Source organism: Aphelocoma coerulescens, chromosome 3, assembly GCF_041296385.1.
Source record: "Aphelocoma coerulescens isolate FSJ_1873_10779 chromosome 3, UR_Acoe_1.0, whole genome shotgun sequence".
Classification (NCBI taxonomy): Eukaryota; Metazoa; Chordata; class Aves; order Passeriformes; family Corvidae; genus Aphelocoma; species Aphelocoma coerulescens.
Window position 1 is genome coordinate 95,150,161 of NC_091016.1, and position 13,336 is coordinate 95,163,496.

A 13,336-nucleotide genomic window follows, 5' to 3' on the forward strand; every position below is an offset into this window, starting at 1 on the left:
GGTGGGGTTTGTTCTTCTTCTTTTTTTTTTTTTTTTTTAATATCTCTAATGGAAAGCTGCAAGCTTTTTCTCAGGATCAAACTTTTCTGGTGAGTGCTGCACTTTAGGCCTTCACACCTGAGGATGGACTTACTGAGGGGATGACCAGCTCTGTTTGAGCTGTGAGCTTGAAACATGAGTAAGAGGGCGGTTAGAAATCAGAAGATTGGCCTTGTGCTGTGTTAAGGCAACTATAGGACCAATAAAATGAGCATTCACAAGTCAAGAAAATCTGGAATTGCAAAATGCTTGCTGTATCAACCGAGACACAGCTTGGCAGTAATTGCTGTAGGATATCTAAATTAAGCAATGAGGCTTCTGTGGTGGCAACTGCTAGGAAAGACTTTGCAATGTACATCAGCTCCTCCAAGACCCAAATGAGCTTTTACATTCAAGGGGGAGTTGTCAGCCTTGAGATCCTCACAAACAAGCTACTGAGGCCCTAAATCAGAAGAATACTTTAAAGCATATCCTTAAGCACTTTGTTGTTGATGAGGGGAGACATAAGCTCTTAATTATTTGTGCTGAACCAGGGAGCTGGGAGACTCCTTGAGTATCTTTTAAAACACAAACGCTAGCTGTGCCCTGACATGCAGAGCCTGAGACACTGCTGCCTTACCCTCTCTCAAGCTGCACTTGTCCTCTATGAATATGCTCACTAACCTTCAAGTAACTTGCCTTGCATCTGATTCTTTGTGGGAATTTTGCCTATCCCGAGTGCTTATCAGTTTAGAGGAATAGGCATAATGCTGTGTTCAGCTTTAACTGGAGCACTTTTGGTAACTGTCCATCTTACTCAAATACTGCTGAGTGTGGGGATTATTATATAATCTGAAAGACAAATGGAGGATGAAGCCAGGAGGGGAACTGACTTTGTCTTTTGTGTTTGCATCTATATCATAACCAGCTATTGGTAGATACTTCATCCCTATCAGCACAGCTAGCATTTTGGAGTTCACCACAGGAGGCAGAAAAAGGGAGAAAAGAACTCCCCATCCCCTCCCCAAAGCAGCAGGCAGTCGCAGCTGTTCTCAAGGAGAAGGTTTGTGTCAGCAGATCTTATACAGCTATGCTCAAAAAGTTTGTGTCAGCAGCCATAAAAGCTGGCCCATCAGCATTTCTGTTTTATTCCATACACAAAATGCATATTACTGAACAATTATGCCAAAGGCAGGGAATATTTCTTGATAGCACAACTTGTAAGTAGCATCTCCCTGTGGGAGCAATCATGTCATGTGCCACAGAAGTCTGTATGGGTTTAGATGTGAATCCTTGTTGTGGGTACTTACTGTAAGGTTGTGTTGGGAAGCAAGTCATTTGGTGTTACATTGTGGCCAAGGTAATCTCGGCCTGATCCAAAGTTCATGGAAAGGAGTGAATTGCTTGTAATTCTAAAAAGCTTGTTCAAGCATGCTCCCCAAAAGCTCATTCATTATAAAGGAAGCTTAGTGATGTTTAGATTTTTGGCCTCCAAAGTCTTCAGAGAATACATAAAACACACAGTGATTTTGGTGTGCAGTTCAATCTAGCTGGTGTAAAGAGAAGAATGGAGAACTAGGGTGAATTTTGAATAAAAATTGATTTACTGCTTTAATATATGTTTACTGCTCTATCTCAACCGCCATTTTACTGTGTTTTGGTTGTCTCCATTAAGAAAGATGTTTTCATTCCTCTTTTGTCAAAAGTCACAGTTCAGAACAATTATTTAATAACTTTGGTGGAGAAACAGAATTGGGTTTTAATTTCACTTTTTATTGAATGAGCCCTGCTTTTCTCTCCTGTGAAGAGGCAACAACTTGCTGCACAGTTCTCATCTCTGCTTATGGTAAGCACAAGTTCTATAAGAAACAAACCAAAGAAACCCAAGCAAAACATCATGCTTAAAGTAGTTAAGGAAATAGAAGTGAAGCATAAAAATCCACAGACACTCGTTGTGGATTTGGTTTTTATCCATATACAGGAGCTTGACTAATTAATTGCATGAGTCTCCAAGTCTGATTTCTGATAGTACAAACTTCTTTGGACATGGGGACTCTGGTAATCCAAATCAGTGTGGAAATCGCTATGATGCTATGATCTGCCTTGCCTACTTGTTGGTTGTTACCAGTCTGCTGCTGGAGGTAACTGCTGCCAACCCATCAGCCAGCAGAGCAGATTTTATGAGGCACCCATTTCTTTCAACCAGCCTTTGATAGTATTTATGATAGATCTGGATACCTGTACAAGGCAGTGAAGGGAATACAAGGATTAGGTGTGCTCAGAAGTTTGCAACCAGGCCATTGGTGCCAGGTGATAATCTCCAGTGGGGAGGGGGTGGTGTGTGTGTGTGTCACTATAACAACTCTAAAAACAAGAAACAAAACAACAAACCCCAAAACAAAACAAAAATCACCAAAAAAAACCAAAACACCATCAACAGGAACCAAGTGTGTTGCAAAGTCATCTGACCACAGCTGAAGGCAGACTAAAAAGAAGACCCTGTCTATGTAAGAGCTGACATAAATTTTAACAAAACAATACCTAAGGGTGCAAGGTAGAAGAAATGTTTTCATGGTGTTGCAGTTTCTCTTTTCCTTTCTCTTTTCCTTTCTCTTTTCCTTTCTCTTTTCCTTTCTCTTTTCCTTTCTCTTTTCCTTTCTCTTTTCCTTTCTCTTTTCCTTTCTCTTTTCCTTTCTCTTTTCTTTTCTCTTTTCCTTTCTCTTTTCCTTTCTCTTTTCCTTTCTCAACTTTAACTTTCTCTTTTCCTTTCTCAACTTTAACTTTCTCTTTTCCTTTCTCAACTTTAACTTTCTCTTTTCCTTTCTCAACTTTAACTTTCTCTTTTCCTTTCTCAACTTTAACTTTCTCTTTAACTTTTCTCCTGAAATCAGGAGACTCTCAGAAAAGAGAGAAAAAATCAAGTCATTAGGTATGCAGTATTTTCTGTTTTCTCCATGGACCTTCTAGAAATATGGTATTCAGTCAAATCAAGTAAATGAATACAACAGATTTTACTGTGTTGTGTTTATGAGAGAATGACCCAATTATGAATTTGTAGCCATATATGCAGGCACAATCTTGTTCATCTCAGAAAATGAAAACAAATGGCCTGAGGACTAACTGTGGGTGTTTCTATATAAGCTAAAGAATAGTTCTGATATCGTACCGTCTTGAATATCTCTCCACCACTTAGGGACTGAGTTGATAGTCATGACCAGTGATCTGTTTTCTCAAAATCTCCTCTACAGTAGTACCTTTATGGCTCTGATGTGCAGGATACCACCTGCCTTCTGTCATGTGGGTTCAGAGTCAGCACTGGCCAAGAACATTTGTAGGTACCACACAGTATTTCCATTATGTTCCTCATCTGACTGCACACCTTCCTGCAAGTTATCTAGAAGCTAAGATATCTTCTCTCCATTGGTTCATGGTGTCCATGAAGTGGGTGAAACTAGAGGAGAGAAGCTCTTGAGAATTTTTAATCCTGCACTGTTTGAACAATTCAAATAACTTTAATGACTCATGAAAAGATAAGGGGCACCAATTGTTTCTCTTTGACAAACCCTTCTAACTGCCTAGGAGAAAGGAAAGGAAGGGGATCAAGCTGATTCATTTGTGAAGCAGTCAGTTTCCTCGCTGTCCAGACAACCTTAGTTTCTTCAAAAACACTTTTTCCTAATACAGAGCTTAAATTAATTTTTTTTGGTTTCAGCTTCAGCCCTTGACACCAATGCAACTAATCCCAGTGAAAATATTTCTCTTCCTTTCAATCATTCTTTCCCTGTGAATATCTGTATAGTTATTTAGCTCTTTCCTTTAATTATTTTCCCTTTAGGCCAAATAAATTTAGTTCTTGTTATCTTACTTTCAAATTGTATTTTTAAATAACAAAGCAGTGTTAAATATAGTTTAAATCAGACAGCATAATGCATCTGAGATTTCACACTAATTTCAAAATTAGGCTTTAGAAGACAATAGTATCAATTTTACTAAGACCAGCAATATAATGTTATTAATTAGTCCCTTGTCAGAAATTTTTGAACATTTGAAATAATAACTGTCTTTTAAAAGTAATTTACTGTGTGTTACTGACATATAAAAGCCTATTGTCAGACTTCACGTGAATTCTCCATACTATTTTAATACTAATTACAATGACTACTTGAGTGTTTAATTTTTAAACACTGAATTAATTTTTCTTTTGCTTGTTAAAACACTGTAAAATAGCTTGGAAAATTTTGTGACATTTGACGTTGGATTTCATAATGCCTGATGGGAGGTGTTGCATGTTTCCTCACATCCTGCTTTGGTAATGTTAATGCTGTTCATTCTTTAGCAAGAATGGGGCTGGGAAGAAGTCCAGGCTTATCAATCTATTCCTGAGGGAGCTGGAAGGTCCAGGGGATTATGGGAATCAGATATTCTTAACTTCTAAAGCATTTGTTTGAATTGCTAGTAACTGAAAAGTTTAATATACTAAATATATTTGCAAAGCCTCTTACATACCGTTTGTATACCAAACAGATGCAGGATTTGAAGGAATACTAAGTAAGTTTGCTGACAATACAGAATAGGGAGGAACTGTTGACTTGGAGGCAGGGAGGCCCGGCAGGGAGACCTTGACAAATTAGAGAAATGGGCAGTCAACAACTGTGTGAAGTTTTAACATCTGCTCTTGGTATGGGGCAACCCTGGATGTGCATTTGTGCTGGGGAACAAGCTACTGGAGAGCAGCTAGAGAGCATGGAAAGGGACCTGGGAGTCCTGGTCGATGGCAAGTTGAACACAAGTCAGCAGTGCCCTGGCAGCCAGGAGGGCCAGCCCTGTCCTGGGGGGCATCAGGCACAGCATCTCCAGCTGGGCAAGGGAGGGGATTGTCCCGCTCTGCTCTGCACTGGGGCGGCCTCACCTCAAGTGCTGGGTGCAGTTCTGGGCACCACAATGTTAGAAAGACATTAAACTGTTAGAGAGTGTCCAAAGGAGGGCAACAAAGATGGTGAAGGGCCTTAAGGGGAAGCCGTGTGAGGAGCTGCTGAGGGCACTTGGCCTGTTCAGCCTGGAGAAGAGGAGACTGAGGAGAGACCTCACTGCAGTTACAACTTCCTCATGAGGGGAAGAGGAGGGACAGACACTGATCTCCTCTCTGTGGTGACCAGTGACAGGACCTGAGGGAATGGCCTGAAGTTGTGTCAGGGGAGGTTTAGGTTGGATTTTAGTAAAAGGTTTTTCACCCAGAGGGTGTTTGGGCACTGGAACAGGCTCCCCAGGGAAGTGGTCACAGCACCAGCCTGACAGAGTTCAAGAAGCATTTGGACAATGCTCTCGGGCACCTGGTGTGACTCTTGGGGATGGATCTGTGCAGGGCCAGGAGCTGGACTTTCTTGATCCTGATGGGTCTCTTCCAACTCAGGATATTCTATAACTCTATGAAATGGTATCCTGCAGTGAGTTTTTCAGTGGGTATTGTCTCCTGAAAAAGTTATATAGCAGTTAACAAAGATGTAACAACTTGAATTTGACAGAAATTATCTCTTAGCTCAGTAATACATTGCTGCCTATTTGAATTGTTCACTATAGTTTTTACATACAATATTGATAAGCCATTACCTGGTAGTGTATATAGGTCTTCTGTTAAGGTCAGATTTGTAGATACTCTTGAAATTAAAAGTGGAAGTGATGAGTATTAAAGGTCTATCACTGCCTTCTCACTAAGATCTTGACTACCACTGGTTAAAACTTCTAAGTGCAGAGGCAGACTTACTGAGATGCCTGCAACATGACTAAAAAATATTCTGAAGATGAATCTTTTGAGTAGTTTGACCAATAATTTGATCTTTGCAAAGTCATGCCTTTAGCTCCAATCACTGGGTATTTTAAAGCAGGCTCATGAGTGATGGAAGTTTACTTTTTTCAGGTGACAGTCTAAACACATTGCCAATATACCTAGTTTAAATTTACTAAGCAAGTATGCAATAAACTAAAGTCTACAGAGGTATATAAAACCAGGGTTGCTTGGATTTACTGACAATAGATGCATGATGAGTATTATTAAGAGGAAATTTATGCTGACTTTCTAATAACTCTCTCCTAAAATATGTATTTCAGGCATTTCTGTCAGCTTTATTATTTTTAATTTTGGTCTAAAGATTTTTATCTGATGCGATTGTTTCCTTTGGGGATTGTAAAATGCATAAATTTCTCAAGATGAGAGAGTTTCTGTGATTCATTTTTCTTGGGCTCTGTTGGTTAAGATAAAACTCCTTATCAGTGTCTGTAGTGTTGTTTTTTACTCTGAATTCTTCTCTTAAATCTTCAGTTTGCTTTAAAACTGCTTATAGCATAGAAAAGGTTTCCCTTCTGTATGAGTGCAGGAGGTCTGTGTACTTGTGTGGATATAGGAAGCCTTATCCTTTTCATAGGTGGAAAGAATTGGGGTTTGAATTCCCATAATTTTGTTTGTATTACAACTAAGTTCAGCCTGTGATCATGTTGAAAGAAACTAGAAACTGAAGTCTTCTGGGAAAAGTTCCTGCCCTAAAATTAAATGTCTATTGTTTTATCTAAATTTTCAAATGCAAGTGATTTAAGCCTCATGTCTTTAAAATAAGTATTAAAACTGTTCATCCTACCCATGACAAAGATGTGTCTTGCTTGTCCAGTGCAAGCAAAGGCAGCCCCTGCTCTGTCTGGCTTCTTGCTTCTGGTTCAAAACTAATCAGCCCTGTGTAGACGTAACTACACTTAAGACTGCCTCTAATGTCTGGAAAGACCTTATAGAAGAAAAAATTAGAAGACTAAATTTTACTATTTCTTGGAAATGGGTGGATGAAAGTTGATACAGATTCTAGTTTAATTTCTTCTGAATTACTGTGACTTTCCGGTACTACAGAAGCAACAAGGATCTCTGGCTGGGTTCAGTTCAGATCCTCAAGCATGGCTTTTTACTACATATCCTGCCTAGCCTCCAGCTGCTGGTCCAGAAGATTCTGTTAAATCCTGTGGGTGGCCTACCTACCAGCCTTGTGTGGGTGTTCTGTTTACAATGGTGTCTGTTGTGGATCAAGCTGAGTCAGTCTCCAGGGTCTGTTGACTATGTCTTCCTTGACTTCACAGGTAGTTCACCTGGGTGGCTGATTTGAACTGCAGCCATGGAGTGTACACCCTACACAGTCTGCTAATGAAACCATGATTAGACTGCAGGTGTGCACTAAGGCACAGCCAGGCACAGGAACAGCCCAGGAGCTCAAGTGTGCAGGGTGCTTTGCCTGTTGATGTGTCAGGGGCTGCACCTTAGTGAGCATCCGGGCACTGCCTGTGGGACAGCAGGGGGGAAGGAGGTGAAGCACGCCCTGCTCCTGGCCACTTAGGAGAAGACTCCTAGCAGGTAGATAGGTAAGGCTTTAAGACATTTCCATTGAAGATATGAAGGTAGCTAGCCAGGTCTGAATCCATGCCTGGGAAATCCACTATATGAGCAGGGCTACAGCCCACTAAACTATCCCCGCCCTCTCTCAAACACCCCTTTATGAGCTTGATGACTATGTGAAGCCATTTTATGTGAAATTCAGTGTGGACTATTTGCTTAAATGTTTACCCAGTTTCTCAGGGCAGGCCATGGCATATGCTAAGTTCCACATTGCTGCTACACTACAGCAGTATTTATGCACATTACCCTTAATAAGGTTAATTGAAACTTCTCTAGAATGGTTGCATTAATTCTACAGTGTAGACATAGTTCCTTTTACAGGGAATTTCCTGTAGTTCTTGAGCAATCCTCAGAGGCAAATGAAGAAACTTGAAGATGTTTCCTCCTTGTAGCAGGCAGAAGTTTGCTGGGGCAATTCCTGTGATGCTGGCCCTAGGCTGACTAACCAAGTGTGCAAGATTGTTGTGTATGAGTATGTTGCAAACTTCATAATTGTATGATGATCTAAAAGCTGACTCCTTTTTTGTTTTCTTTGTCATCCTGTCATGCTACTATAGATCTATATATATACCCACACATGCATAGCCACACAGTTATATATGCAAACACACTGTAATGGGGAACGTGGGTGGCTGTTCTCATAGTTCTATTTGGAAAGCTAAAACTAGGCTTTTGATGTTAAAAATGGTGTACAGTGCCCAGAGCAGTGGTTCAGCTTTGCCTCCTCTCCCTGTTTGCTGGGTAACCATAGCTACTGCACTTCCTTAGCAAGAACAGATTTGTGAGAGATCCCTTCTTGCAGAATTACTGATGTAATTCTTTTACAAATACCAGCAGGAAGCTTCTGCAGTGGAAGTCCAGTTTCTTCTACTGCTTCAGCCTGTTTCCTGGCATACCTGCTCAAGCCATGAGCAAAACCTGCCCCTGGTTTGCTCAGTCGCATACCTGTCACCCCTTTAAATGGTTTTGGTTGACAGGAGCAGCTGACACCACCTGTCCCTGATCTAAAGAAAATAACCAGCAGTTCTTCTTCTGCTGAGTATGTTGATGTTTAGCCATAAATCCTAATAGATTGATTATCCTGAATTGTTTTCACCAGCTACTGGAGATGCAAGTGTTAAAAAAGTACAAGCCCCTTCATAAAAAGAATCCAAGGATTTCAGGTCTCCTGCAGACAAGGCAAGCCAGGGGGGAGAATAAATCATCACAGGACTGTGGTACTGATGATTTGTATTCTTGTAGCACCTATTCCTTATTCTTGAACAGACACAAAATAAAAGGTATTCCCCTGCCCCAAATGATGGATAATCTTGGCACAACGGAAGGAAAATAGCAGATGGGTATAGATGCATCAGGGAGTACAGTCAGCCTAGGTCAGGATAATGCCAACCTTAGCTTAGCAACTGTCTAACTTCAGTTGAATTTTTGAGGCTTTATGACTTTGGAACATTTCAATACAGAGATACAATGCACACACTGTCATTGTGCTGTCATTAAAAAAAAATAAAGGAAGACTGTTTTGTAACATTTCTAATATGTAAGGAAAGGTTAGATTTTCATTATTCTTTTAGTGATACCTATTTGCAGTGTGGTTCTTGTGTGAATAACTCCCTGCTGTAATTGCTGCGACCCACCTACAAACCAATGCACTGCCAAAAAAGTAAAAATTAGGCAACAATGATGCCTTAGTGTAGGAGTCTACAGCCTTGCTACTGATGTGTACTCCCATTTCAGTGAGACAGAGAGCCTCAGCTAACTAGCCATCACGTGCCTGCAATGGGGCAAGTGCTTTTTAGGCTTCCTGAGCTGTGTTGATTAGGTTGTTACTGACTGTGATATAACCTGGATTTCCTTGGATATCTCAGATGTCGCCAGACACCTGAGCTCAGGCAGCTGAATCACAGCCCTCATCCCTGCTGTTTAACACCGAAGATGTCTGATCAGAGCCTGCGAACATGGCGCACAATCTTCATTTGGGTAACCTCAAGTGTTGGTGTAAGAGTGGCAGCTGAAAAAATGGCTTAGTGTTGGAGGGATGCTCAGCCTAGATATGTGCAGAGTTAACATCACACTGGGGACAAAGAACTCAGTATGGCAGTGGAAGAAAGCTGATTTTCACTAGCTGGGCTGAGTAGGCAGAGATCCTACACAGCATGTTCTCAGTCAAATTCTTTAGGTTACCTTTTACCCGAACAGCTTGTCAATGCAGTATTCTTGTTTTGAATGCCTCATCAGGTGTGTCACATCAAACTGAACACTGTCTTTGCACCCAGTGACTCAGCTTTGCAGGGAATAGGTACAGTGGGAGCTACCCCTCAGGGGGCAGTGCTTTGGGCATTTCTGTAGCCTGTGCTGGTGCCAGCCTGGGTGCAAACCTTCTGCCTTGGCAGCAGGCAAACACACCTGCATCTGGAGAAGCAAGGGTCAGCTGTGCTGCCAGGCTCTGTACCCTCAGGGCAGGACTCTGGTACTGATGTGCACTTCATGTGTTGCAGGGGAATAGCCTTGCACAGGATGGGTGATGATATTTGCCTGATGGGAACCCAAGGTAAACCTTGGGGCTAGGAAACCAAGTGATCCATCCCTGAGTCCTGCTCCATCTGCTTGTAGCCCACCAAAGTGAAGCCACATCGCTTTCTCAGCATTACCCATCTCATCCACCCTGCCATGCTCTTTATGTTCAACTTTCACATCACTTGGTTGCATTTTGTCTTAGTTTTGAGCTAGCTTTGCAGGTGAACAGTGCTGTTGTACTGCCATATGCTATGTGACTTGCAGCAGTGCTTACAGGAGCTGAGATCCCTAGTGTGTCACTCAGGGTAAGGGAAGTAGCTTGCCATGGCTTTGTACAGGGACATGGAACAATAAGTCCTTGATTGGAACCTCTGGATGTTAGTTTAATGCAAGCAATGACTGGTTCATTTACAAGGAGAATGGGAGTGATGCTGTTTTTATGAAAAGTAGACCTAAGGAAGGATGTAAGTTTTGTTCACAGCTGAACCTGTCTTACTTTTCTAAATTGTTGTATCACCTAAATTTTTTATCTGTCTCCACTCTTGGATAAAAATAAATGCTTTCAGTAAAAAAAATTCTTGGTTATTTTAATGTGTACTTCCTTTGCAAATGAATAGGAAGAGTTAGAGAATGAAGAAGCAGCATTACATTAGTGTGTGAAGCCGTATTATAAGCCAAGATACCCATGGAGGATCAGAACTGTCTCTCTTACCATGCAGAAGAAATACAAAAGTATTAATGTCTGATTATATTTGAGGAAAGTAGGAACACTTTGGAACAAAAATGACAAAGATTGATTTTAAATTTTAGGTTTTAAAGAACATTAGCTATTAAGAGATGTATTGAATTGTGTCCCTTTAGTCTTGTACAGAGTGTGCAAAAATTAAGTTTTTGTGATTCCATTTAGCCTTTCTGGTGTTTTTATGCAATGTCAGAAAATCCGTGCAACAAAGTTTCAATTTTATAGTTATAAAGTTGGAGTTGTTCTACAATTTTTTCCTTGATACGCCTGCTTTACAGAGCAAACCACTAACAAGATAGCCTTGTTCCAATGTACTTCCAAAAGGTTGTTTTATTGTTTGGGTTTGGGGTTTTTTTGGTTGCGTTTGTGTGATTTGCTGGTTTTGTTGGGTTTTGGGGGTTTTTTTAAGTAAAAGATATTTTGATCCCTTAGTAGCAGCTTTGCTAGAATTGAACTTGGGAGTAGCCTACTCAGAAAAACTCAATTTCAACACATACTCAGATTAAACTATGAAGGATTGAAAGAGTTTACTTATTTTTTAAAAAAAAGCCACACCAGTGTAACTATGGAAACATGCCAAATCAATTTTTAAAAATCAGAATTATTAGAATCATTTCAGTTGGAAAAGGCCTCTAAGATTATCAAATCCAACCATTAACCCAGCACTGCCAAGTCCACCACTAAACCGTGTCCCTCAGTGCCATATCTACACATCTTTTAAACATCTCCAGGAATGGTGACTCAGCCACTCCCTTGGCCAGCCTGTTTCAGTGCCTGAACAAAGATTCTAAAAGGAGTAGGGATGCTAAATACGAATTTTTTCCTTCCTGAGAATAGAAGTGTCTGCTTGTTAACAGGAAGGATAAAAGGTTTTGTAACTTCCCCAAAAGTATGTAAATAGCTTGCATGAGAAAGACTTTAAAGCTGGTGAAGCAATAAAGGCACTCACAGATGTCATGTAAAGGAACTCTTGTAACGATCACTTGGAGCAGTAGCTCCAAAGTGTAGTGCTCTGGCTGGGATGGAGTTAATTCTTAGCACTTCACATGGTGCTGTGTTCCGGATTTGTGGCTAAGGCTGTGTTGGTGATACTTCAGTGGGTCATTGATTAGCAGTGCTTGCCCAGCCTCCTTAAGTTTTTCTTTTTCCCACTCTGTCCACCAGTGAGGAGGTGGGGGACACAGCCAGGACAGCTGATGCAAATTGGCCAAAGGGATGTTTCACACCACATAGAATCTTGCTTAGTAATACAAGCTGGGGTAGGGGAAAAAGAAAGGACAGGGAGTGGCTTCCTAGGTGGCCAGTGTTCAGAGACTGGCTGGGCATCAGTCTGCCTATGGCACACCGTGACAGACTAACTTCCTTTGGTTGACTTGGGTTTTTTTCATTTTTTCTTCACCTTTTAAACAATCTTTATCTCAGCCCACGAGTTGTCTCAGTTTTGTTCTTCCTGTTTTCTCCCTCTGCCCTTCTGGAGTGGCAGAGTGAGCAAGCAGCTATGTGGGTGCTTGGCTGCTGGCCAGTGTCAGCCCACCACAGTCCTTTTTGGCACGTGATGTGGTGGGGCTTGGGGGATTTAAGATGACAGATTTGATCAGAGTGTGCTAGACTGAGCTTACAGCTGTTGCAGATATTTAGCTGTTACTTGGCAGGCTAGTGCTTGCTCTTCCTAGCTCTGATGATGGCATATTTGCTCCCTTACCTGCTCCATTACTTTCTCCCTTTCTTGCTGTACGTTGAATTCCAGGGCGTGTCAATGGCTGCTTTCTGCTTTTGCTGCTTTCTGTGTTGTTTGTCACTTTGTTTTGCCTTGCCTAGAAAACCTACAATAAAAGCACTGTCCTGAAACCAAGCCTGGTATTTGCCCTTGCGTCACTCACTGCCTCCCAGTCTCTGGAGAACAGTGTTACAAACCAGCAGCAGTTCTTGCTCTCCTCAGCTGCTTTTTGGGGAGACTGAAGCACCTCTCCCTTCTATGTGGTAGATGTTTCCAGCCTTATTGCAATGACCACTCAGTTTCTTGAACATCCCTACTCAACCAGATGTGGGCTGTGAATGTGATTTTGTTTTCTTGTACGGGCAGCCAGATGGTAGGGGATGTGACACAGAGGTCTGCCCTGAGGCAGCTGATCCCTGGGTGACCACAGCAGGTACACCTTGAAGCATCAGCAGCAGTGATGGAACACCTCCAAAGCATGTGACATGGGATAAGACCACACGAGAGCAGCCACACCCCTGGAGGGACTGCAGCCATGGGTAAGGCTATGCTGGAGCAGGTTTCTTTGAAGAACAGTGACCATGGCTAAGTATGCTACAGCAGGTATAACCCTGAAGAGACTGTAGCTTATAGATAAGGCTCCATTTGGAGCAGCACAACCTGCAGTCTGTGGATAAGGCAGCTAGGTCAGTAGTGCTGGAAACGGTCTTGGTGCTTTGTTTTGCAGTTTGCCCTGTTCTTTTGCAGCCATTAAAAGTTAACTGGTAGGTAATAAAATCATGGTTAGTTTACTACAACAGCCCAGTTTGTATTTTGAATTTACTGACTATATCTGATAGATAGAGGTAATCAACAGTAGTTAATTCACTACCTTATGTCTTGTGCGAAATTTGTTTCTGCCTTTGTTTAATGGATGTTT